This window comes from Aethalodelphis obliquidens, unplaced genomic scaffold, assembly GCF_003676395.1.
Source record: "Aethalodelphis obliquidens isolate GAN/ISIS:26980383/991018 unplaced genomic scaffold, ASM367639v1 scaffold3, whole genome shotgun sequence".
Taxonomy (NCBI): domain Eukaryota; kingdom Metazoa; phylum Chordata; class Mammalia; order Artiodactyla; family Delphinidae; genus Aethalodelphis; species Aethalodelphis obliquidens.
In genome coordinates this window covers 65,525,490-65,549,029 of record NW_020837947.1, presented here as the reverse complement: position 1 = coordinate 65,549,029, position 23,540 = coordinate 65,525,490, and positions in this window count along the sequence as shown.

The following is a 23,540-nucleotide window of genomic DNA, read 5'->3' as shown; positions in this document are numbered from 1 at the left end:
TGATTCATTATTGCCATTCAAATCTCAGCACAGACATCACCTTCCCTGACCAGCCAATTTAAGCAGCCCCCAAGACATGTCCCATCCCTGTTTTATTCTCTTCATAGGACTTCACCACTAACTGTTCATTTCTGAGCTATTTTCAGAAACTTTTCGTGTTCATTTTTGTGTCAATTTTCAGTCCCCTTCCACTACAGTGTAACTCCATGAAAGCAGGAAGCTAGCCTGAATTGTTCACTGCTGTAACCTCAGAGCAGTGCCTGACACAATACAGATTCTTGATCAAATCAAAATGTTTCAATGAATGAGTAAACCTGGACAGATCCAAGGCTGGGGCTACCTGCCATGTTGTAACAAGCATGTTAATTAACAGGAATTTGTTTTGGCTGCCATTTGTGTGGCTTCAAATTTGGAGGGAAGCTCTAAAAACGGTGTTGCCTTCCTTGGTCTGGAATTAAGCAACACTTTTTTGTGTGTGAGTTTGCCGTGTGTCATGACATTATTTTGAGTGTCTGCTATGTGTCTTCACCAGAAAAGATGTTAAGAGCACAGCCTTTGGAGTGAAACCAGACTGGATATCAATCTTGTTTTGCCACATTCTAGCTATGTCATTTGGGACAAGTTAATCTAAGCCTCAGTTTCCCCATCTGTGAAATAGGATGATAATAATCCTTATCTCAGAAGAGTTTTGTGGAGGCTAAAGTAAATAATGTGTGTAATTTATTTAGAATTGTATTTTGTCACTGCATTTTGAATGTTCCAAATATAATTAGTGTTATCCTTAAGTATTATTAGTTTATGTGATGGCAGTATTTTGTGGGATGAACAGAAGAAGTGCTGGGGTGGTGAGAGATAAAGCACTATGCCTAAAGGCACATTTTCCAGAAAGATTTCCCCATAACCACCTGCTCTGGTTACTTCTTTGCTTCATGCATTCATCACATACATATGGCATGTTGGTACTTGGCTCTTCCTAGATGTTATTTTTTCTTTTCCTTAAACTTCATCATTGGTGCTGCCATGCCCTTCTCTCTTTTTAAGAATTAAGAAATGTTCAGTTTAATGATATATTCTCTTCTATCCTAGTTCCCTCTTCCACTAGCAACTGTTCTAAAATATTTAATGTGTATTGCTTAGCTTTTAAGTATTCTCGTAAAATGTGTACTAGTCTGTTTGCATGTACTCCTGTGTTGTTATTTATCACTCTGTTGCTCACATTTGTTTCACCAAGCACCATTGTTTATTTATTTTTTATTTTTTGCTTTGCACACGTTGCTATGCACCTATCTACTCTGTGTTTCTTAAGGATGCTCCGAGGTGGGAATTTATGCATTTTACCTATTCAATCCCCCACTGATTCCCAGAGTACCTTCAGTTCCCCACCAGCAACGGCAAAGAAAGCCCCCGTGCACGTCGCTTTGTAGCTTGTGTTGGAAATTTCTTTAGGCTGTGTTTCAAGGAGTGGAATTATTAAGATAGAGAATGAAACTGTATGTTCCTTGTTAATGGTTCTTCAGTATCTCCTTCTGGGTATGTGTTGTATATCCCTAATTAGCTTGTGAGCGATGGGGTCAAATTTTAGACCTTAAAACAAAAAATAGCAAAGAGAAATCAGGTCCAACATTGGGATAAGTAGAGACTCAAAGTGGCATGTGGAACACAAGAAGAATCATTCCACTTCTGTGTGACTATAGAAATACAAGTAGGGAAATTATGCCACTTACTTGCTATTTTTATAGCCCATCCACAAGAGGATTTGCTGGCATGACTTGTACGGCATGTGGAGAGTCCAAAACACAATTATCCAAAAGAAGAAGAAATTAACACCAGAAAGAATCCAGGAACAAATGGGTTGTGACTGGTTGGTGTACACCCCTCACAAGGCAGAGGGGGCATGATCTTGTACTCGGTTTTAACACTTTATTCTAATCTGCAATCCTATAGAGTCATAAAATCACCAGTGTCCAAGAAGCTGCAGAGGACAGAGGGAATTCAGCTCTAGAGGTAGATTAATTCCTTTTTTCCTCTTCTGTTGTGACAATCTTCAAACTTTAGAAAAGTTGCAAGAATAATACAATTAACACTTTTCTACCCTTCAGCAAAATTCACAAAGTGTTACTATTTTGCCATATTTTTTCTGTCTCTATTTGTCTGTCTGTCTGCTTGCATGCCTGCTTGTCTGTCTATCTATCACCTACCATTGGAATGTTCCCTTATATATCTTCAGCATTTCTTTCCTAAGAACAAGAGCATTCTCACCAATAACCACAAATTTAACACTGGCACAAAGCTATTATCCAAAATGCAATCCATATTCCAATGTCTAGAAGAGGGTTCAGCAAACGTTTTCTATAAAGAGCCAGATAGTAAACACTTTTGACTTTGCAGGTCAGACAGTCTCTGTGGCAGCTACTCAGCTCTGCTGTGGTTGGGAAGAAGCAGCCACAGACAATACATAATGCAGCGGGTGTAGTGTGATGGGGTCCCAATAAAACTGTATTTACAAAAACAGGTGGAATGCACTGTGGTGACTTGAATGGGAAGGAAGTCCAAAAGGGAGGGGATATAGGTATACGTATAGCTGATTCTCTTCTCTGTACAGTAGAAACTGACACAACATTGTAAAGCAACTATACTCCAATAGAAATTAATTTTAGGGGCTTCCCTGGTGGCGCAGTGGTTGAGAGTCCGCCTGCCGATGCAGGGGACGCGGGTTCGTGGCCCGGTCCGGAAGGATCCCACGTGCCGCGGAGCGGCTGGGCCCGTGAGCCATAGCCACTGAGCCTGCGCGTCCGGAGCCTGTGCTCTGCAACGGGAGAGGCCACAACAGTGAGAGGCCCACGTACAGTAACGACAACAACAACAAAAAATTAATTTTAAAAATGTGGTCGGTTGATCTAGACTCTTTTTTTTAAAGAATTGGTGCAAGGTTATATTTTAGAGTTAGTAAATCTCACAGTTCAAGGTAGATGTCAGAGGTCATTCTTGGTTTTGAGAAGGTTTTCCATGAATTGAATTACTCAGCTAGTGTCATCCTACCACTTAGATTTTCTTCATTTCTATTAATTATTTGAAAAACATCGATACCTACCATAAATATTGCACACTTTATCTTCTTGCAGTGTTCTTTTCTTCAATTGTGGTAAAATACACATAACATAAATCCAACCATTTGAATCATTTTTAAGTGTATGGTTCAGTAGCATGAAGTCCCTTCACACTGTTGTATAATCATCACCTGTATCCATCTCCAGAGACATTCCATCTTCTTCATCTGAAATGCAGTACCCATTAAAAATTTAACTCTCGGGCTTCCCTGGTGGCACAGTGGTTGAGAGTCCGCCTGCCGATTCAGGGGACACGGGTTCGTGCCCTGGTCCAGGAAGATCCCACATGCCGCGGAGTGGCTGGGCCCGTGAGCCATGACCGCTGAACCTGCCCATCCGGAGCCTGTGCTCCGCAATGGGAGAGGCCACAACAGTGAAAGGCCCGCGTACCGCAAAGAAAAAAAAAAAAAATTTAACTCTCCATTCTCCCCTCTCCCCTCAGCCTCTGACAACAACAATTCTACTTTCTGTCTGTATGAATTTGACTATTCTAGGTGCCTCATATAAATGAAATCATACACTGCCCTTATATGTCTGGCTTATTCACTTAGCATAATGTCTTCAAGGTTCATCTATGTTGTAGCATGTGTGAAAATTTCCTACCTTTTTAAGGCTGAATAATATTTCCTTGTGTGTGTATACCACAGTTTGTTTATCCATTCATCTGTTGATCGACACCTGGGTTGCTTCTACCTTTGGCTATTGTGACTAGTGCTGCTATGAACATGGGCTCTAGACTCATCCTTAAGGCAGTCATTTTCTTTCTGTCTAGGAGCTACACAGCGGGGATAGGAACTAACAACAGATAGGGACCTAAAGGGTCATATTTAGCCTAATAGCGTCATTTAGAAATTAGCTCAATAGAAGATATCAACACAAACAACCAAGTCATCTCCCTGTGCATTCCCTTCCTTCAGGGCTTTCTCATTTCTTGCCTGGACATCGCAATAGCCTTGTACTGCCACTAGAGTGATCTATATAAATGCAAAATTGATCACATCCCTCCTCTGCTTAAGACTTTTAAAAAATATTTAAATCCACTTTATTGTTATTTACTTTTCCCTTTTCTTTTTAACATCTTTATTGGAGTATAATTGCTTTACAATGGTGTGTTAGTTTCTGCTTTATAACAAAGTGAATCAGCTATACATTACATATATCCCCATATCTCTTCCCTCTTGCATCTCCCTCCCTCCCACCCTCACAATCCCACCCCTCTAGGTGGTCACAAAGCACCGAGCTGATCTCCCTGTACTATGAGGCTGCTTCCCACTAGCTATTGGTTTTACGTTTGGTAGTGTATATATGTCCATGCCACTCTCTCACTTCGTCCCAGCTTCCCCTTCCCCTTCCCTGTGTCTTCAAGTCCATTCTCTACGTGCTTAAGACTTTTCTGTAGCTCCCTATTTCTTACAAGACACAGTCTAAAGGCCTTAGCCTTGCATATCAGGCCCGCAGTGTCCTAGCTCTTACCTCTCTCCCCATCCTTACCTCCTGCCACTTCCAACTTGTCACTTTTTATGTCAGCAACACTGAGATGCTTATCTCCTCCTCCAAAGTAAATAAAAACAATAAATGATGCTGTTTGGTGTCCCTATGCCTTTGCTCACTGTGTTTCTTCCATCTGCCTGGAAAGCCCTTCCTCCCTTTTCATCCTGGGTTATACCCACTCATCCTTCAAGATTAAACTTCAGCAATAATGCTTTCAGCAAGTGTACCCCCGACATGCTCCCACCCCTTCTCCCTCCAGCCTGTGTGCCCCAGAGCATCCTATGTTTATGCATGCCCTAGCATCATATTGAAATTATCTCTATAAGTTTGTCTCCCCGGGTGACTTAACCTCCTAAAGGATAGGGCCATGCTTTAGTCATCTTTCCACTCCTGGTGCCCAGCGGAAGGTCAGGTGTCTAGTAGGGGCTTCATAATGTTTTCTGAATGGAACAAAAGCACAGGTTCTTAGAAGGGCATACTAACTGCTCTGTGAGCTGCTCCAGTGAGCTTTAGCGGCCTCATTCCCTGCTATCCCAGTCTCTCTTCTGTCCCTGTGCCGTAACCACACCTAATTCCAATGCTTTCCTAAGTAAGCCCTGAAATTCCATGCCTCTCGGCCAATGCTCATTACCAGCTCTGGAATTCGCTACACCTCCCTTCCTAAGGCACTCCTATTCATCTTTCAATACGCAGCCTAAATGTCTTCTGTTCTCAGAAGCTGCCTCTGAGATCCCTGATTCTGCCGGACAGAGGAATCTTCCATTTTTCTGCTCTCCATAGCATGGACTAGCCCTATTACAGAGAACATTACAACATTACATTGTAAGTAACTTATGTATCTGTCTTTTTTCATGGACTGCTTTGAGTTAAGGGACTCTGTTTTATTTATCTTTCTGTTTCCAAAGCCTAGTACACTGCCAGGCACATAAGAGGTGTTCAATAAATGCTGGATCAATAAATGGGTGAATAAATGGCCGTAGACATTTGATGCGCGGGCACAGAGAGAATCTGATTCAGTTTGTGTTCACATCAGGATAATGTGGCCTAATTCAGCGTCTGGGGCTCAGATGCTAAAAGCATTATCTCTCCCCCCAATATAGCCATTTGTGTTTGAGCCCTGTCCCACCAGAAATTTACATAGGGGTGGAGGGGCTTACCCCTGGCTCTACAAAGGACAAATGAGGACATAAAACTGACTGCTGGCCTGCAGCGTCCCAGATGAGTTGGAGGGAGAGGATAGTAGGGCCTCTGGCGAGAGGCTCAGCATAGGAAGGACGGGTCTGAAGAGATGAGCTGGTCACCTTGTGAGGGCTGATCCGGGGAAAGATACTAGCAGCTCTGCAGAAGCAGCCACCTGTTGCCAAGGGAGAGCTTTGGGGAAATGGCTGCAAACATGGCAACTGAAAGAGCTGTGATATTCAGTCGAAGCGCTGTGATATCTGGGGCCCAAGCAATGGTGCTGTGGGTCTTCTCTGGAGGCAATAAGAGGGAGGAACATCTCCACTCATCACCAGAAACCACGCTAGCCAGGAAAATTGCCAAAGGTCTACCCTGGGGTTGGTGAAGAGGGGTGGCTGTGTGTTGGAGGAGATGGTGATAGCGGTGACAGCAAGGCATGAGGATCAGTGAACAGGTGGCTCGGTTGTAACCTTATGGTTACAGCATTAACCATAGCATCACGGAATGCTGGCCAAGCAGGCTGCCGGGTGGGCCAGTGATCAGGGAATCTGGCATAGAAGGCTCTGTTTGGGTTTCTGCAGCCACTGCCTGGGGATGATAATGGAGACTTGTTCACGGATACATGCAGACAGCTCTGGAGAAGTTCTGAAATGTTTGGAAAGCTGCTCTGGAAAAGACTGGAAGCAACGGGGGCTTGAAGCCCTTGTCATTTAGGCCTAATTGTAAATATGACCTCTTTTGGTTTCTGCAGGTTGGTGAAACCAGGGCACAGTGATTAGACAGATAAATACAATCTCTAATTAGTTAGGTGAAAAGGTGTTACTGCAGGAGGAAGCTATCCCCCGTGATGGGCAGGGCCAGGGTGGCCCAGCCACCTGGGCCTTTTCACACGGAGCATCTGTTTTGTGGCTGCTTGGTTATGTTGGCTCCTGCCGATGAAGTTTGTAAAGCAGGGGTCCCCACCCCCTGGGCCATGGACTGGTACCTGTCCATGGCCTGTTAGGAACCGGGCCGCACAGCAGGAGGTGAATGGCGGGCGGGCGAAGCTTCATTTGTATTTACAGCTGCTCCCCGTTGCTCGCATTACCGCCTGGGCTCCGCTGCGGCAGCGGCGGCGTTAGATTCTCATAGGAGTGTGGTGAACCCTACTGTAAACTGCATGCAACGTATCTAGGCTGCACGCTCTTTATAAGAATCTAATGCCCGATGATCGGAGGTGGAGCTGAGGCAGTGATGCTAGCGCTGGGGAGCGGCTGCAAATACAGATTATCATCAGCAGAGGGGTTTGACTGCACTGAGGCCATAATAAATCGACTGCTTGCAGACTCATATCAAAACCCTATCAGTGAGTGGGAAGTGACAATTAAACTGCACCTTACGGACTAGACTGGACATAAGCAGCACACTTCGGGTGTCACTGTCTCCCATCGCCCCCAGATGGGACCATCTAGTTGCAGGAAAACAAGGTCCGGGCTCCCACTGATTCTGCATTATGGTGAGTTGTATAACTATTTCATTATATACTACAGTGTAATAATAACAGAAATAAAGTGCACAATAAATGTAATGTGCTTGAATCATCCCCAAACCATCCCCCCACCCCTGGTCCATGGAAAAACTCTCTTCCGCGAAACCGGTCCCTGGTGCCAGAAAGGCTGGGGACTGCTGTTGTAAAGGGCCTTGAGTTCAGAGTTCCCCAGTCTGATGGGCTGTCCACTGGCAGGGGCATCCCAAAGGCTGCACCCAACTCCCCCACCCATCCAGGAAGCCTGGGAGCATCATTCCCCTCACCCAAACCCAGGCCCCCAGCCAGTGATCAGCCAGCCTCCTCTCCTTGCCTTCAGCTTTGCCTGGAGATCACCTTCCTGCATCCATTTCCCTCACACCCTGAGCCCTATGAACTTGAACTGCAGTAAGGTTGAACCATAGACCAAAAGCCTAAACATCCTGACCACAAAATCGCATAAATTGTCGGCTCAGCTCCTTGGGAAGCGGTGGGCATGACTCTGTTCACCAGATTAAAGATCTGATGGAATTCATCTCTGAGGAATGTGTTGAAGGAGACAGAAACAGAGTGGACCAGAGAACTAATGAGATATTTTCCTCCCCAATTTCCAGGATTTGTAACAAAACGTGTTCAACAAGTTGAATGAAAGAAAGAAAGCAAAAAAGAAAGAAAGAAAGGAAGGAAGAAAGGAAGGAAGGAAGGAAGAAGAAAGAGAGAGAGAGAGAAAGAGAAAGAAGGAAAAAGAAAGGAGAAAAGGATGGAAGGAGGGAAGAAAAGAATCAGACATTTCCCTTTGTCCCTTACTGTGGGGATTACTCCATTTGTAGAGAAGTGAGTTATTGTAAACTTCAAGTGCGCACTTGGGGATCTACGCTTCTGAGAAGATCTGAGCTCTTCCCATAAAGAGCTAAAAGGGACGTGTGACAAGACCAGTGAACGCTGGGACTGAATGACTTGAAAGAGATATCTTTCTGCTTTAATTTTTTTCTCCACCCACTAACTCCACATTTAAGAAAAAAAAATCTTTTTTTTTTGAGACTATACCAGACTAGTTAATAGAACAGGATAATTCTGGATACAAGGCTCTGCAAAATCGGAGCATATAATGAGAGACATTTGAATGGATGTCATTGTCTTTCACAAAGCGTGCTTTTGTCTCATTGTTTGCACCTAAGACTTCTTGCAAAACAACGGGCTTTGAAAGTGCAAGATATGCTGCTTAACTCTTGACGAGCTGACAGACATCACACGTTTTCTAGGAGGATTGTGACTGGAGCTTCAATCATATTTCTCCCCCCCAGTTTCTGTGCAGTAAGTGTGACAATTAGAACTATTAGCTGACTATCCTCACCCAGTTCCAGTCGTGCCAGAAGGAACTAAAAATGCCCTGTAGTCAAACTGTAGACGGTCCTGCTTCTGAGGAGCCTGGGCTGAGGGTAGCTAGGGGCGATAATATCACCCACAGAAACAACAGCCAGACTCCCCCCAGAACCATTTCATGAAACTTCCTTCATCTGAAAAGGCTGAGACCTTTTACGATACTACACTTTGGGTGAAACAAACAGCAAAAAAAGGCCATTTCTAAAAATAGCCAGCTTTTGTAGACTATATTTAGTCATGTTTCTACTTGGTAAAAATATCAGAATGCATTTTGGCAGAAATTTTCACCGTGCTTTTTTTTTTTTCTTTCACTTCCTCTTATTTAAACTTCTCTGATGACACAAACATTAAGGATATGATCAGAAAACCCGAGGAGCTCTTCTCGGGTCATGTGGCTATTCACTTAACAAAAATTTATTGAGGACAAGCCTCTGCTTCGAATCCGTTTTCTTTACAGTCTTTTGTTCTTGGAGTTCTCCAGGGAACCTCCACACGGAAGGAAAAAGGTGGCTGGACTCTAACGCGTTATAGGGCGGTGCATATGAAACAAAGCAGTTCATCCAAGTACCTGTTTTGCAGGGTTCCTGTGAACTTGGAATGCCACGGTACACGTGCAGCATTTAATCAGAGTCTGGCAAGAGGTGAGCGCTCAGTAAACGTTAGTTATCTTTATTAGTAGTAGTAGCAGTATTTGCAGAGAGTACACACAACTATATTTGCATACACATGTACGCTATATGTCATAAAGGCATAAAGTTGAAATAATAGTCTTTTTTTTAGCATCGAAGTATCCAACGATGCTTATTACTCAATAGATCCAAACTGAAGCAAGAGCTGCCTTCCTTTTTGTTTTCCTTTGTGATGAAATATACACAGCATAAAATTTACCATTTTAGCCGTTTTTAAGTGTGCAGTTCAGTGGCATTAAGTACATTCCCATAGTCGTGTAACCGTCACCACCATCCATCTCCAGAATATTTTTATCTTCCCCAACTGAAACTCTGGATCCCACCCTATCTTCCCTCCCCCCAGCCCCTGGCAACCACTCTTCTACTTACTGTCTATGAATTTCTCTACTGTAGGTGCCTCATGTAAGTGGAATCATACACTGTCCTTTTATGTCTGGCTTGTTTCACTTCGCATTATGTCTTCAAGGTTCATGTATGCTGGAGCATGTGTCAGAATTTCATTCTTTTTTAAGGCTGAATAAGGAGTCTTCATTTTAAAATTGAGGTATTTTAGGAAGACCATATGGCTATAGCTCACACAGGCAGTTATTCCCAATCCTCTCTTCTGTCTCCGAGGCCTCATTGTATGACTATTCTAACAAGATCTAAGGGCATGGGTTCCCCATGGTGTCTTTCCAACAGGAATGGCTTTGCCCTTGAACTTGGGAGTTAGATGGACAGACATGCATTTGTATCTGCTTTGTGCCGCTTAAGAAATTTAATGATCTTGAACATGCAGTTGGGTCAAACTATATGATGTTGTCCCTATTTGATAATTTTTAGGTACACAATGATAATTGTATATGGCTCAACCTAATTCTTTACCTCTCTGCTCCTCAGTTATCTTATGTTAAATATAAAATTAAAAATAGTGCACGCCTTCTAGGGCTGGGAGAATAGGAAGACACAGTGTGGCTGCAGGGTGTCGCCTGAGCTTGGCCGATGGGCACGGAGTGTGGGAGCCGCGTGGGAGCCTCGTGCGGCTACCTCCTTTGGGGAGAGGAGTCTCTCCTTGCCAGCCCAGGTTTTCAGGAGTTTCCTGCTGGCCTCTTTGGCCTCCTCTCCTGCACCTGATTATTGTACCTTCCTCATCAGCTCAAGGCCATGAGAGGCCACCTGGAATGAGGGCAGTTTTGCTGACACTTCATTTAAGAGGGCACAGCACTGGGAACCAAATAAACAGTTTCCTATCTTTATGGAATTAGTGTTCTAGTCAGGGAGGAAAAAACAAGGTAAGTAAGAAAAATACTTGGTATGTTAGGAAAACTGAGGGATGGGAGGGGGGTCTGAAGTGTCAGGTGACACTTTATTTATTTTTAATTTTTTTTTTTCTTGCGGTACGCGGACCTCTCACTGTTGTGGCCTCTCCTGTTGCGGAGCACAGGCTCCAGGGCCATGGCTCACCGGCCTAGCCGCTCTGCGGCATGTGGGATCTTCCCAGACTGGTGCACGAACCCGTGTCCCCTGCATCGGCAGACGGACTCTCAACCACTGCGCCACCAGGGAAGCTCCAGGTGACACTTTAGATGACAGAGAACACATGCCCTTGCTCTGAAGCAAGTTTGAATGTGGTCCTTCCTTCCAGGCTTTCCCCGTATCCATTCCCTCCCTCCCTCTTTCCCTCCCTCCCTCCTTTCTTCCTTCCCGTTTGGACCCTGGGCAGCTCTCTTGGCTTACTTGAAACTCCTGTACAAGGGTGGCTGCATGCTGACTCTGCAGAGTTCCCTAACTCAGAAATTCTGTGACAAGGCTGCCCTCATCCCAGGCCTCCTGTGGGCTGCTCCTGTTGCATTTGGCTGCCCAGCTCAGCGTCCATTATCCATGGGGCCGTCTTGGGCTTTACTATCGTTCTCTCTGCCTTTTACCCTTTCATAACCCAAAGACTCCAAACAACTCCTACCCGAGCCCTTCCATCTCCTTGCCAACCAATTGCCTTCCAGAATCTCAGGGCATTACAGGGCCACACCATCAGCAAAACAGTAACACTTCCTCATCTGAGCTGTCAGTTTCCCCCCCTCTTGCCCAATCCAGGGTAATTTATGGGAAAGGTTTTCCACTGTTTCTCCCACAATTCTCCAAGGCCTAAAAACTACTTGATGGAAAACACAGATAAGATCACAAAAATTAATCTATTCAAACATGTGTATTTCAATACTGCTTTTTACATAATGTGCATGGTTTATTCTTTTTTATTATGAAGCTCATACTCCAGGCAGAGAACTGTGGGTCTGCGGGGAGGGCTGGGGGCAGCGTGACAATGCTCTGCTTCCCACCCCAGGACTCATAGGTTGTTCTTGGACTTGAGATGAGCCATAATGAGCCGTGACCTTGTCCTTGGGATCCTTCCTCTTAGGTTCGCCACTGACTCAGGCTTTCACTCAGAAAATGCTGCCTCATCCCTAATGGCTGCTCAATCAGGAAAATATTATTTTCAGATGTTTTAAATTTGTGCAGTGGGAAACATATGTCCTGCCATATGGACACAATAGGAGCTAGTTAAGGCCAGAGTGGAAACCAGGATTGGGAGTTCTCTTTTTTTCTGTTTTTGAAGTCAGACCCTGCAGGCCAGATTTCCCCAACCAGCAGTCTAAGCTGTGCTTTAAATTAGAGCACGTGTGCATCAGAGAGAAATGTGTACACAAAAAGGCAACGGCAAACCCCTCGCCCTCACCAGCAATACGTCCAATTAGGGGAGCTGCTGCGCTGCTGCTGCAGCCCCATCTGGAAATCAAGTCACAGACAACCTTGCAAATCCTCCAAAGTCATGTGCACCATGATGTAGAAGGTTAAATGTATCTATCTGCCCTCTAAGACAGTTGCACTAAAGCTGCACGTGTGGAAATTTTACTGGCATACTTTTAACCATTAGTTTTGAAAATAAAGCTCTTAGAATTACAGTAGTAACAGTGTTGGGCTTTCACATTTGATCTGAGAAAGAAATGAAGGGGACACTACAATATAAAAAAAATGGCATTTGCTTATCAATCACTGGGTCACTCATCAAGTGCCTTCTTTGCATGCAGTCCTGAGCTGGGCTCTGCGGAGGAAAGATGTGTATGACAAAGTCCCGCTCACATGAAAAGCTTCCAATCCACTTTACTCTTCCCCTGGCTTTTCCTTTCAGAACCGCTTGGCTTCATTTATTGAGCTGCTCCACATACCAGGCATTGTGTGATGAGCTCTTTTGGGAGTGGAGGAGACAGGTGAGAAAACAGAGAGCTGCCTTCCGTGAGCTCGGAGCTCTGGTTTAGGTCGCCGTGGAATGTGAAGGGAGCTCAGGGGAGGTCATACAGATAGGACATAAGGTCAGAGAAGGCTTCCCAGAGGACATGGCCCTCGAGTTGCATCTGAGAAGTTTGCCTGAAGTGCATTCACTCACGGTGTGTTAAGGTAGTGATGCTTGGGTCTGTCTTCATCCATGATTCTGGGTTGGCAGCTGAGCTAACATCAGACTTGCCTTCCCTGGAGGCTGTGGGCAGTGGAGCCATGTGCCTCAATCCGCCTTAGCCAACAGGAGGATCTGCTTCCAAGATCTGCCCCAACGCCACACCCCACAGAATTCCCCTTCCCAGTCTGAGAGGGAGGCATCGCTACTCTCAGCTCATTTGCAGAGCAAAGACATCAGAAGGATTTTAAGTCCGAGGAATGGCTGCTCTTTCCCAGCTCAGCCCCTTTCAAGTGACTTGGGTGTCCTCTTCCCTCCTTTCCCATCACAATGACCACTGAGAATCTCAGTATGACAGACTTTCAATGGACAACATCTTAACGGACTATTGGAGGGAGGCCGTTTCCTCAAGGGAGAGGTGGCAGGTGATGCTGTAGGGATGAGGGCAGAGGGGGATGGGGATGGGCTCTGCAACACTAGACTGAATCGTGTGGACAATGGGAAGTCCTTGCTTGTTCTTATCCATGGAGCTAACATGATGAAAACATGGAGTTTTAGGAAAATAGCTCAATGATGGGATGTAGGATGGAGTGGGCAAGGAAAAAGACTAGAGACAGGCAGACAAACTAGGGTAGTAGTGAATTGGTCAAGTTTAGTGTAATAACAGCGTTGGCCTTGGAATAGGAAAAAAAGGGTAAAGCAAAGGAAGAGTTGGAAAGACTTGGAGGGAGGCAGGAGAGCATGTAGTAAGAGAAAACACAGCAGTCAGTGGTGATGGGTTCATGAAGATAATTAATCTGATTTAGTATAGACGGAGGGATTGCTGTTATTGAGCTGCAGTAACACAGATTCTTGTGCTAAAAATAATGGCTATATATTGAGTCTGACCATATGCTTTAAGACTGGGCATTTGTCTGTCCCAGTTTTTCTTCTCTTCATGTCTTAAGGTTCCCTGGCCTTGGGCTATGGTCCTCCCTGTCTTCATGCAAGCACGCCTATTCTCTATCTATCCTTTGGTAACAGGCATTAAGGGCTTGGGCCAGAAACAGGTAGACAAGCAAAAGTAGTTATAACCTAGAAACAAGGATTGAGATTTGCGTGGTCTTGATTATATGTATTTTAGTAAAATATGTGGCTTTGTTTTAATGTAGAGCTTGAAGGGTACATTTTTTAAATCCCAGACTCCTCTCTTCTTTGAAAAGTGGAATCAAATGAAAAACGATTTCAGGTTGAATTATGAAAAAAGCAATGCTGAAGTCTGAATTCACCAAAAGCTTGTTTTGAATGGTCAAAATATTTTGTAGACATTTTTGTGTCTATGGCCAGGAGGTTCCAGCCTCCAATCATGGCAATGGGGTTTCTAACATGTCCTTACTCTGAAACAGCACGAGAGATTCTCGGTGCTCTCTAGGCCATTCGAAGTTTCTTTCCTGACATACCTCGGACAAGGTTCTTTCAGAGCACAGCTGCGGACTTTCCCAGCCCTCTAGCTTCAGCTTGATTTTGAAAGGTGGAGCTCCTTGAGCCCAGGCTTTGAGAACCAGGCATAGGATGTTTTGAGGTTATGCATGACATTCTGAATGCTTAGAACCCTTCAAGTGGAAAAGTCAGATCAGTCTCAAAGAACCAGCCATGTGATGATAGTCAACTTCTCCATGCAATTTCTCTCTGCCAAACCAACATTAAATCAGTGCTGGAAAAAAAAAAAAAAAAAAAGCTTCATGTCTTTGCTGCTTTTTCAGTTTCTGTCTGAAGCCTTGGTTCTGTGTTAATCAAAGGCTCGTGGGAAACATAACCGTCTGGTGCTGGTACTCAGAGTGGAAGAGCTGCAATTGATTAGAACATGGAGGGCTCCTTGTAAATGCTATAAATTTCATTGTTGGGTTAGTGTAAAGTTACAAAAATAAAATACAGTAGCCCCCCCCTTATCTGAGAGAAATAAGTTCCAAGACCCCCAGTACATGCCTGAAACCTCGGATTGTACTCAACCCTATATATGTCATGTTTTTTTTCTATACATACATACCTATGATACAATTTAATTTATAAAGTAAGGACAGTAAGAGATTAACAGCAATAACTAATAGTAAAATAGAACAACTATAACAATATACTAACTGTAATAAAAGTTATAAGGGTCACTTGAACACAAGCATTGCAATACCATGACAGTTGATCTGACAACCCAGATGGTTACTAAATGACTAATGGGTGGGTAGAGAATACAGTGTGGGTATGGGCTGGACAGAGAGATGATTCACCACTGCCGGGCAGGGCAGAGGGGGACAGCATCACATTTCTTCAGGCTCCTCAGGATGGAGTGCAATTTACAACTGAAACTAACACAGCATGGTTAATCAACCATACTCCAGTATAAAAAGAAATTTTTAAAAAAAAGGAAATCTGAAAAAAACCTTATTGTTTATTTCTGGAATTTTCCATTTAATATTTCGGACCTCGGTTGACCCTGAGTAACTGAAACCACGGAAAGCAAAACTGCGGATAAAGGGAAACTGCTGTACCTAAGTCTGTATCCTCAAACATTCAGAGTTAGTATCCATCCTGTGGAGATGGAAAATTTGCGGAGGAAGAGGAGGGAATGCAATGAATGTTTAGCTGAAATAGGAAATAGATTAGACTCTGACTAAGCTGGTGTTTTTTTCCCCCACAGACCTCGTTTGGGTTAATCTTATATTTAATGCTTTTAATGTTAAATTATAGATAAACGGCCATTTGAAAACATTTATTGGATAGGATTTTCATACAAGATGGCAGAATGAAACAATTTGAACACATTCTTATTGCTCTATATTAACATAACGAATTTGAGATGTTGGGTCAACTCCTTTGAAAGAGAGCATAGAAAAAAAGGGAAAGAGACAAAGGCCACGCTCGGTGAGGCAACATTAAAACAGAGAACTCCCTTCACCTGGTCAGTTATTTCAGGGCAAGAGATAAGGCTCCTCATTAAGAACTAGCGTCATAAAAAGTACTTTGTGAAAGGAAATTACACAGAAAGAAGAAAGGGAAAGCAGGAAGCAAGGGCTATGGAAAACGTTTCTCCATTTTTCTAATTATTCACTTCATTTCCTGGAAAGGAATGGCTGCCCACTGGTGGGTTGGTCTAGTTTAATATTTACCTCAAAGTACAATTGTATTGCCTAAGCTTTATTAACAAAGACAAAATTACCGAGAAAAAAAGTGAATGACCATTAGAACGATGTGGACTTTCTGAAGACATTGTCTAATTTTTCTCATCACATTTTCTGAGTGATAGGTTAACTTGGATGGGTAATGCAAACAATGAGAACAAAGGGCCAGAGAGTCAGTTCAAGCAAGCCCCCTTTTAATTTTTTTTCTATTTTAGAAAATTGACTTTGAGGTTTATATAGGAAATAAATTACATCCTCTACACTTGACCTCAGATGGTGGAAAATCACCTTACTCCCACCTCCCTGAATCCTTGCACTTATTTTCATGTTTCTTCTTAAAACCGTTTCTACAGATCAGAGGAGTGCTGATTCTTGCCCACAGCTACCTCCTTGAAGATACTCGCCCCAATAGCGAGCTATATATTTATTCACTCTTTGAGCACTTGGGGGTAGGAAGGGGAAATTTCCATCTGACCTTTCAGTGCATTCCTTTTGTGAAAGTGACATTTTTAGTGTGAATTCTCTGATGTGGTTGCATTTGACTGAAGTTATTCTTATTTTTAGCCCATCTGGCAGTGAACCCAAATTTAATATCAGTGTGTGTGTGTGTGTGTGTGTGTGTGTGTGTGTGTGTGTGTGTGTGTGTTGGGTGGCTTGACAGGTTGAGCTCTTGCTGAGGTTTCAATCATGGTCACCATATCAGTGGCCAGATCTTAGTTCTCTGGGAGGTAAAAATGGAAATAATATCTCACTCTTAATATCTGGTAATAATATTTGTGAAGAAATGGTAACCTTAATCCTGGTAATTGCTATCTACAGTTGTTATTACTACTAATACAACTTCTAGACAATGTACTGGTTCAGGATTTAAGAAACTTGTGAACTTTAATTGCAGTCTCAAACAATACATTTAACCTTTCTGGAAATGTCTTTATGCAACAAATACAAGTCATTTTAAACTTTGTTTTAAAATCTTTTACTGGCCATTGAACCTCAAGGGCAGGACAATTTAAGCATCATTAGCAAGAAAACAGCGGAACTAGGCAGGAGAATCTTATGATCTAACTCCTTGCTTTCCTTGTCTACTTCCTAAATGGAGATCACCATACTCCCTATCCTAGGACAGTGCACTGAATTCCTATCTACCTATGACATTATTCAACAGTGACAATGATATGCTGTGACAGACTCGGATCAGTTGACATGTGCTTAAGACTCCCAAGTGTTACAAAGGATGGTCTCTCCTCCTTGTTTTGCTTTTGTTCATGAAATCCAATGAACTGCCTCTGGGTTGAAAGATTGGGCTTATGGAGGAAGCAGCAGCTTATGGAAGAGCCGCACAAAATGCTGACTTGGGATTTTGGAGGCAGATGCTCAGACTGGGCAGGGGCTGAGAAGTCAGGGTGACAGATACCATGTGGTTGACTTATTACCTTTGGAACTGGTGGAGGCTTTGTCCAGAAATGGGCAAGTTCAGTGCTGCTCAAGCCTTAGGGTTTTTATATATCCTGACCTTTACACCTCACATTAACCCTATGAGGTGGATACTATTATTACGCCCATTTTATAGATAAGTAGGTTGAGACTTAGGAAGTTAATTAAAATGCCCAAGGTCACCATCTGGCAATTATTAGGAAGCAAGCTTACCACCACACTGTACCCGTCTAAATCCACTTCAGCCTATCTCCATCCATTGTTTCATCGTGGGTTTGTATAATTTGTCATGATTACTACTGGCCATGATACCTTGCCGGTCACACTGGCTCCCATGCAGCGTGGGTCTGGACGTAAACCGGATGCAGGCGGAGCGCTCTGGCCGTCCTCAGAGGAGCACGAGCATCTTCTTACCTGGCCCGTCCTGTCATTTATTCCCCATCTGCACATCTCTGCATGCACACGTGTCCAAGTGCCTGTGTCTTCTTTATGACTCTAACCTTCCTTCCCTCAGGCCGCGGCGAGTTGCTGCTTTTTAGTAGGTGGCGTAATGAAGCCATCTGCCCAGCGGTGCCTCTGAGCAGCACCCTCTCACCACGTACATCTGTTCCTGCGAATCTGCAGCAACGCCAACCTCTCTGAGAGCGCAGGCACCGAGGAAGACTTGTTTTAGGTCAGCACACATTCCCCGCATCCTCGTTTTCTGGGGGTTAACAAGGAGACACACTATTCCTGAGCGTTTGGGGACATTTTTGAAGGGCAGTCCTATTGACAGGCCTCCTGGAGTGGATGAAAGATGACGACAGGTGTGAATTTTCTGGATCAGATCAAGTGTCTATGTTACATGGCATTGTCCTGAGAGTTTCTGTTGTTCACGAATGTGACTAATACAGGAAACTGTGAAGACTGGTTAGCAGCGGGAAGGAGGCCCATGTTTCTGATTCTGTTGGACCCATGCTTCATTCACAAAGTTGAAAGAGCCGCTTTCTAAATTCAAAGGGAGGCAGCTGCCAGAGAGAAGTCAAATGGCAAATCTGAGACCCCACTCAGAGTTGGCAGAAGACAGCAGGATCAAACTTCTCTCCCGGTCCCAACTTAGGACAACTATGGCTATTGTATGGCTCATAGGAATTGGCATGTGAAGGTATTTCATCAGCTGTGTCAAAACAGTGAGGATAAAAATAATCACTGCGAACTGAGGCCCTGCCGTTTCTGAGATGCAGGCATCGTTTCTGGGAAGTGTAGGAGACATAATACCCATTGCCCTCCTAATTGGTCCCCAAGCGTCTTAATGGGGAAGGGGCTTAATGAGTTTTGGCTTCCTAGAAAATAGGAAATGAAACAAAATATCTATTGCTCTCAGTGTAACCACAGAATGATCCTCAGGACAGAAAACCCTGGGGTTGTATGGGAAAGGGTACTCATGACTGATGAGAAGGAGATTCTCTCTACTAGTAGGAGACTTATTTCAATGTGGGAGTAACATACGGCATTATCAAAATACATGAGACACACCCAGGTTCACTCAGCAACTATTTATTGAGCCAGCACTATTCTGGGCACAAAGGATGTAGCTGTGAATGTGACAAAATACCAGCTCTGGTGGGTTGACGGTTCAGTAGGGGCATAAGATAACACACAAACAAATAAGAAACACATGGAATGGTAAGTGCTTTGCAGAGACTTAAATATTGGGTGGGGTGAGAGAGAGAGAGAGACAGGGGTTGTTCAGGGAAGGCCTCTTTGAGCAGATGACCTGGAAGCCCATTTCTGACTGTCAAGGAAGAACCAAGTAAAATGCAAAGTTGTGGGGAAGAGTGCTCCAGGTAGAGAAACAGCTTCCAGGCTCTAAGATGAGAATGAGCTTGGAATATTTCAAAGACAGAAAGACACCTGACCTGGCCGAGCAAGGTAAGTGAGAAAGAATGGTAGGGCGTGAAATCTGAGAGGCAGGCAGGGGCCAGGTCACGCAGGGCTGTGTGAGCCAGGGGAAGGATTTGAATTTTATTATAAATTTGCTGGGAAGATGACATGGTCAGATATGTATAGTGTTCTGAAAACTGTTTATTTTGCTATGATTTCAAACTTACAGAAAAGTTGCAAAATTAGTAAGAGCTCCTATGAACTGTTACCCAGATTTACCAGTTGATTACATTTTGGGGCTTATTTATTTACCATTATCTCTCTCTGTACAGTTGCCCCTCTGTATCTGTGGGGGATTGGTTCCAGGAGCCCCTATGGATACCAAAATCTGTAGACGCTCAAGTCCCTTATAGAAAATGGTGTAGTATTTGCGTGTAACCTATGCACATCCTCCGATGTACTTTAAATCATCTCTAGATTACTTATAATACCTAACACAATGTAAATGCTATGTAAATAGTTGTAAATACAATGTAAATGTTATATAAATAGTTGCCAGATCATGGTAACTTCAAATTTTCCTTTTGGGAATTTTCTGGAATTTTTTTTCTGAATATTTTCGATCTGCGGTTGGTTGAATCTGAGGGTGTGGAACTGGTGGATACAGCAGGCTAGCTGTATATTCTTATAAATATATGCATGTTTCCCCAAACCACTTGAACATAAAGCAGAGACATCACACTCTTGTAACATTAAACACTTCGAAAATATATTTCCTGAACCACAAAAACATCCTCTTATGTAACTGCAGTACTCATCGAAAATTAGGACATTTAATACATATACAGTATTATTATTCTAATCTGTAGTCCACATTGAAATTTCATTAATTGTCCCAATAATGTACTTTATAAGCTACTTCTTTTTCCAGGTCCTGTATTCAATCTAGGATCAAGTGTTGCATGTACTTTGTCTTGTGTCTTTAGTTTCCTTCAATCTGGAACAGCCCTCAGGCTTTCTTTGTCTTTCTTGACCTTTGACGTTTTTAAAGAACACAGAACAAGTATTTTGTATTATACAGTGTCCCTCAATTTGGGCTTGTCTGATTTTTTTCTCATGATTAGATTCAAGTTGTGCATTTTTGGCAGGATATCAAAGAAACATTGTGATGTCCACCTCAGTGCATGATATCAAGAGGCACATGCTGTGGTTTGTCCCTATACTAGTAATGTTAGCTTTGATCACTTGGTCTCACCTCTATAAAGATACTATTTCTCCCTTTGTAATTAGTAACTGATGTGCAGGGCGTTTCTTTGAGACTCTGTGTAAATATCTTGTTGCTCATCAAACTTGACAAGTTTTAGCATCCATTGTTGAATTTCTGAATCCATCACACTTTATTATTTGGAATTCAGCTGTAGGGGAGGACTTTCCTTTCTCTCTCTCTCTCTCTCTCTCTCTCTCTCTCTCTCTGTGTGTGTGTGTGTGTGTGTGTGTGTGTGTATTAAAAAAGAGAAAGTAGGGAAATAAGTGCAAAGCAAGGAGAACAGTTAGGAGGCTATTGCAGCATTCCTCATAAGAAGTGTAAATGGCTTATCTCAAGATGTGTTAGCAGAGGGATGGGGAGAAATGGATAGATTCGGGCTCTGTTTTAGAGGTGAACTTGAGAGATTTTGCTAATGGTTTCCATGTGGGGGGTGATGCACAAAAAAATTATCAAGGGTGATTTCTAGATTTTTGTCATGAGCACGTGGTACCATTTAATGGTACCAGTTGGTGGCATCGCTATGGCGCTCCTTGAGATAGAGAAGACTGGCAGAGACACTTTGGGAAGGAAAATCAAGAATGTTCATTGGCCGTAAGTCTGAGGTGCTTGCCTGAAATCCACACGGCCATGCCAAATAGTCCAAATAGTTGGTGCAAGAGAGTGGGAGTGGCTGATATACAGGTGCTATATACAGCCAAAACGCTGGACGAGACTCCTTAGAGGATGCGTGAGGAGGCGGAAGAGAAGGGGTCATTGCATAAACGCTAGGCCACTCTAACGCTCAGAGGTCAGAAAAATGAAGCAAATTTGGCATAAGAGCTGGACAAGAGGCAACCAGCAAATGGGCAGCGGAACCGGGAGAGTGTGTTCACAGTCAGGAGAAGAGAGTGGTCTACGAGGAGGGAGTGGTACACTCTGTGTGAGAGGAGGGGTAGATGAAGGCAGGGCACGCGTGTTGATCCTGCAGCTTGACGCTCAGTGAAGCAGGCACCAGGCAGAAGGGGCCAAGGGGAGAAACGGAGAAGAGGAGGTAGAGGCAGAGACAGTGAGCAACCTTCGTGAAATTTCTCCGTGAAGGACAGCAGAGAAATAGGGCAGTGGCTGTGTGAAAATGTGGGGTAGAGGAAGTTTTGTTTTGTGTTTTTCCTTTCTACTTTTTCATATGGGAAGCACAGGATCGCACTCTGATAGAGGGAGTAAAATGGGTGGTGCTGAAGAGAAGGAATAATTGGAGGAACAAAGTCCCTGAGACGGATGAGGAAAGATGGGAGCCAGAGGGCGGCTGGTCTCTGGAGAGAAGGACACCTGATCCTTGGTGACCATGGGAAGGAAGCCCTGAGGACATAGGGTGTTCGTCTTGGTGGTGATGTGACAAGGGAGGCCCTTCTAGTTGCTTCCGTTTTCTGGAGGAAGTGTGAAGAGGCAAGGTCCTCAACTAAAACTTAGGTGGGTATGATGTGAAGAGAGAAGATGTGGAACAGTCACTTTGGTGAGTGGGAAAGCTCACAGATGTGGAGTGGGGTAGGGATACCAGGCAGGGCTGAAGGCCAGTTGGAGATTTTGTGGCTGCGAATTGCAGTGAAACTAGTCAGGAACGTTGTGTTGAAAAGAAAGTTCTATAAAATAATGATGTGAATATCTTGTAGTAAGTCATAATGGGACATAATTTGCCAAAAGAAACCTGAATCACTATGCCGTACACCTGAAACTAATAAAATATGGTAAGTAAAGTGCACTTCAATTAAATAATAATGTGTGTACCACCCCATCGTTCTCAAAGCACCTCTCACACCCACTAACTTGTTTGGTCATCACATAATCCTGGGGAGTGAGAAGGCAGCATGAATACTTCCCCTTTAGAGATGTTCCAAACTGTAACTTAAAGGGAATGAATGTCCAGCATGGGTCACGTAAGCAAAGCATCTGACTACAAAACTCGTGTTCTTCTACCACACCAGCACCCATGGAAGTGACTCAGAACAAGTGCGGTCGCGGAAACAAGTAAAACTCAGACCCGTGACCGTATCTGTTTTGAAAAGATTTTAAAGATGATGCTGTAGCAGAATATGGCTGACAGATTTGATGACGGTGATTCATGATAGAATAACCGTTAAAAGATTCTCACAGCATGACCCAAGAAAAATAAGGTTGATAAGCATGGATGATAAATGGTGCTACCATAGCATGGTGGTTAAGAGGGTGGACTTTGGGATAAAGAATTACCTAGATTCAAAGCTTGGCTCTATGAGCTCCAGGCCTTGTGAGAGGACAAGTAATTTGACTTCCCCAAGTCAGTTTACTCATCTGTAAAATGGTCATGACAATAGTACCCTCCTTCATTGGGTTGTAGTAAGGATTAAATAAAATATTGATGTAAAGAGTGTAGTACAGTGTCTGGTATACAGTTAGGGCTCATTAAAGTTATACAATTTTTATTAGTAGTAAAAACTAAAACTGCAGTGTGAGGATGGGCTGCTGTAAATTGTATCAACAGGTATGAAAATGTGAAGCCCAGCAATTATTTCTCAGAAGTGGGTTGACAAAAGAATATACACAGTACTCTATGTACAAACGTAAGATGATTTAGCAATAACTGTCACCGAGTATATAGAATAGAAGTTTAATCGACAAGGCGATAGATTTGGCCCATAAAAAAAAAACTGCTGCTGGGTAAAAAAAAAAAAACAAACCCAAAACAGAAAACAACCTTCGAGACCTTATGCATATTTATTTATACATATAAAGATCTCATTTAAAAATCTATTCAGGAAATATAAGCAAATATGTAACTCTGACAGAGAAACCATAGAAAATATGAAAAATAACAAATTCAAAGTAAACATGTTGTGTCAGCAATGTCAGTGAATCTGATCTTACCATATGGGCACTTTATATCGCATTACAGTAACATTCCAAAGCCAAGGAGTTAGCTGGCTGTCTTCCCATCAGAAGGGCCCTAGTCTGTCCATATGTGAATATGTCAGGCTTAGCTGGTGAGCCCCATCCTATCTTATGGAGTTTCTATCATGGTCATTCGAGTTGCTAAA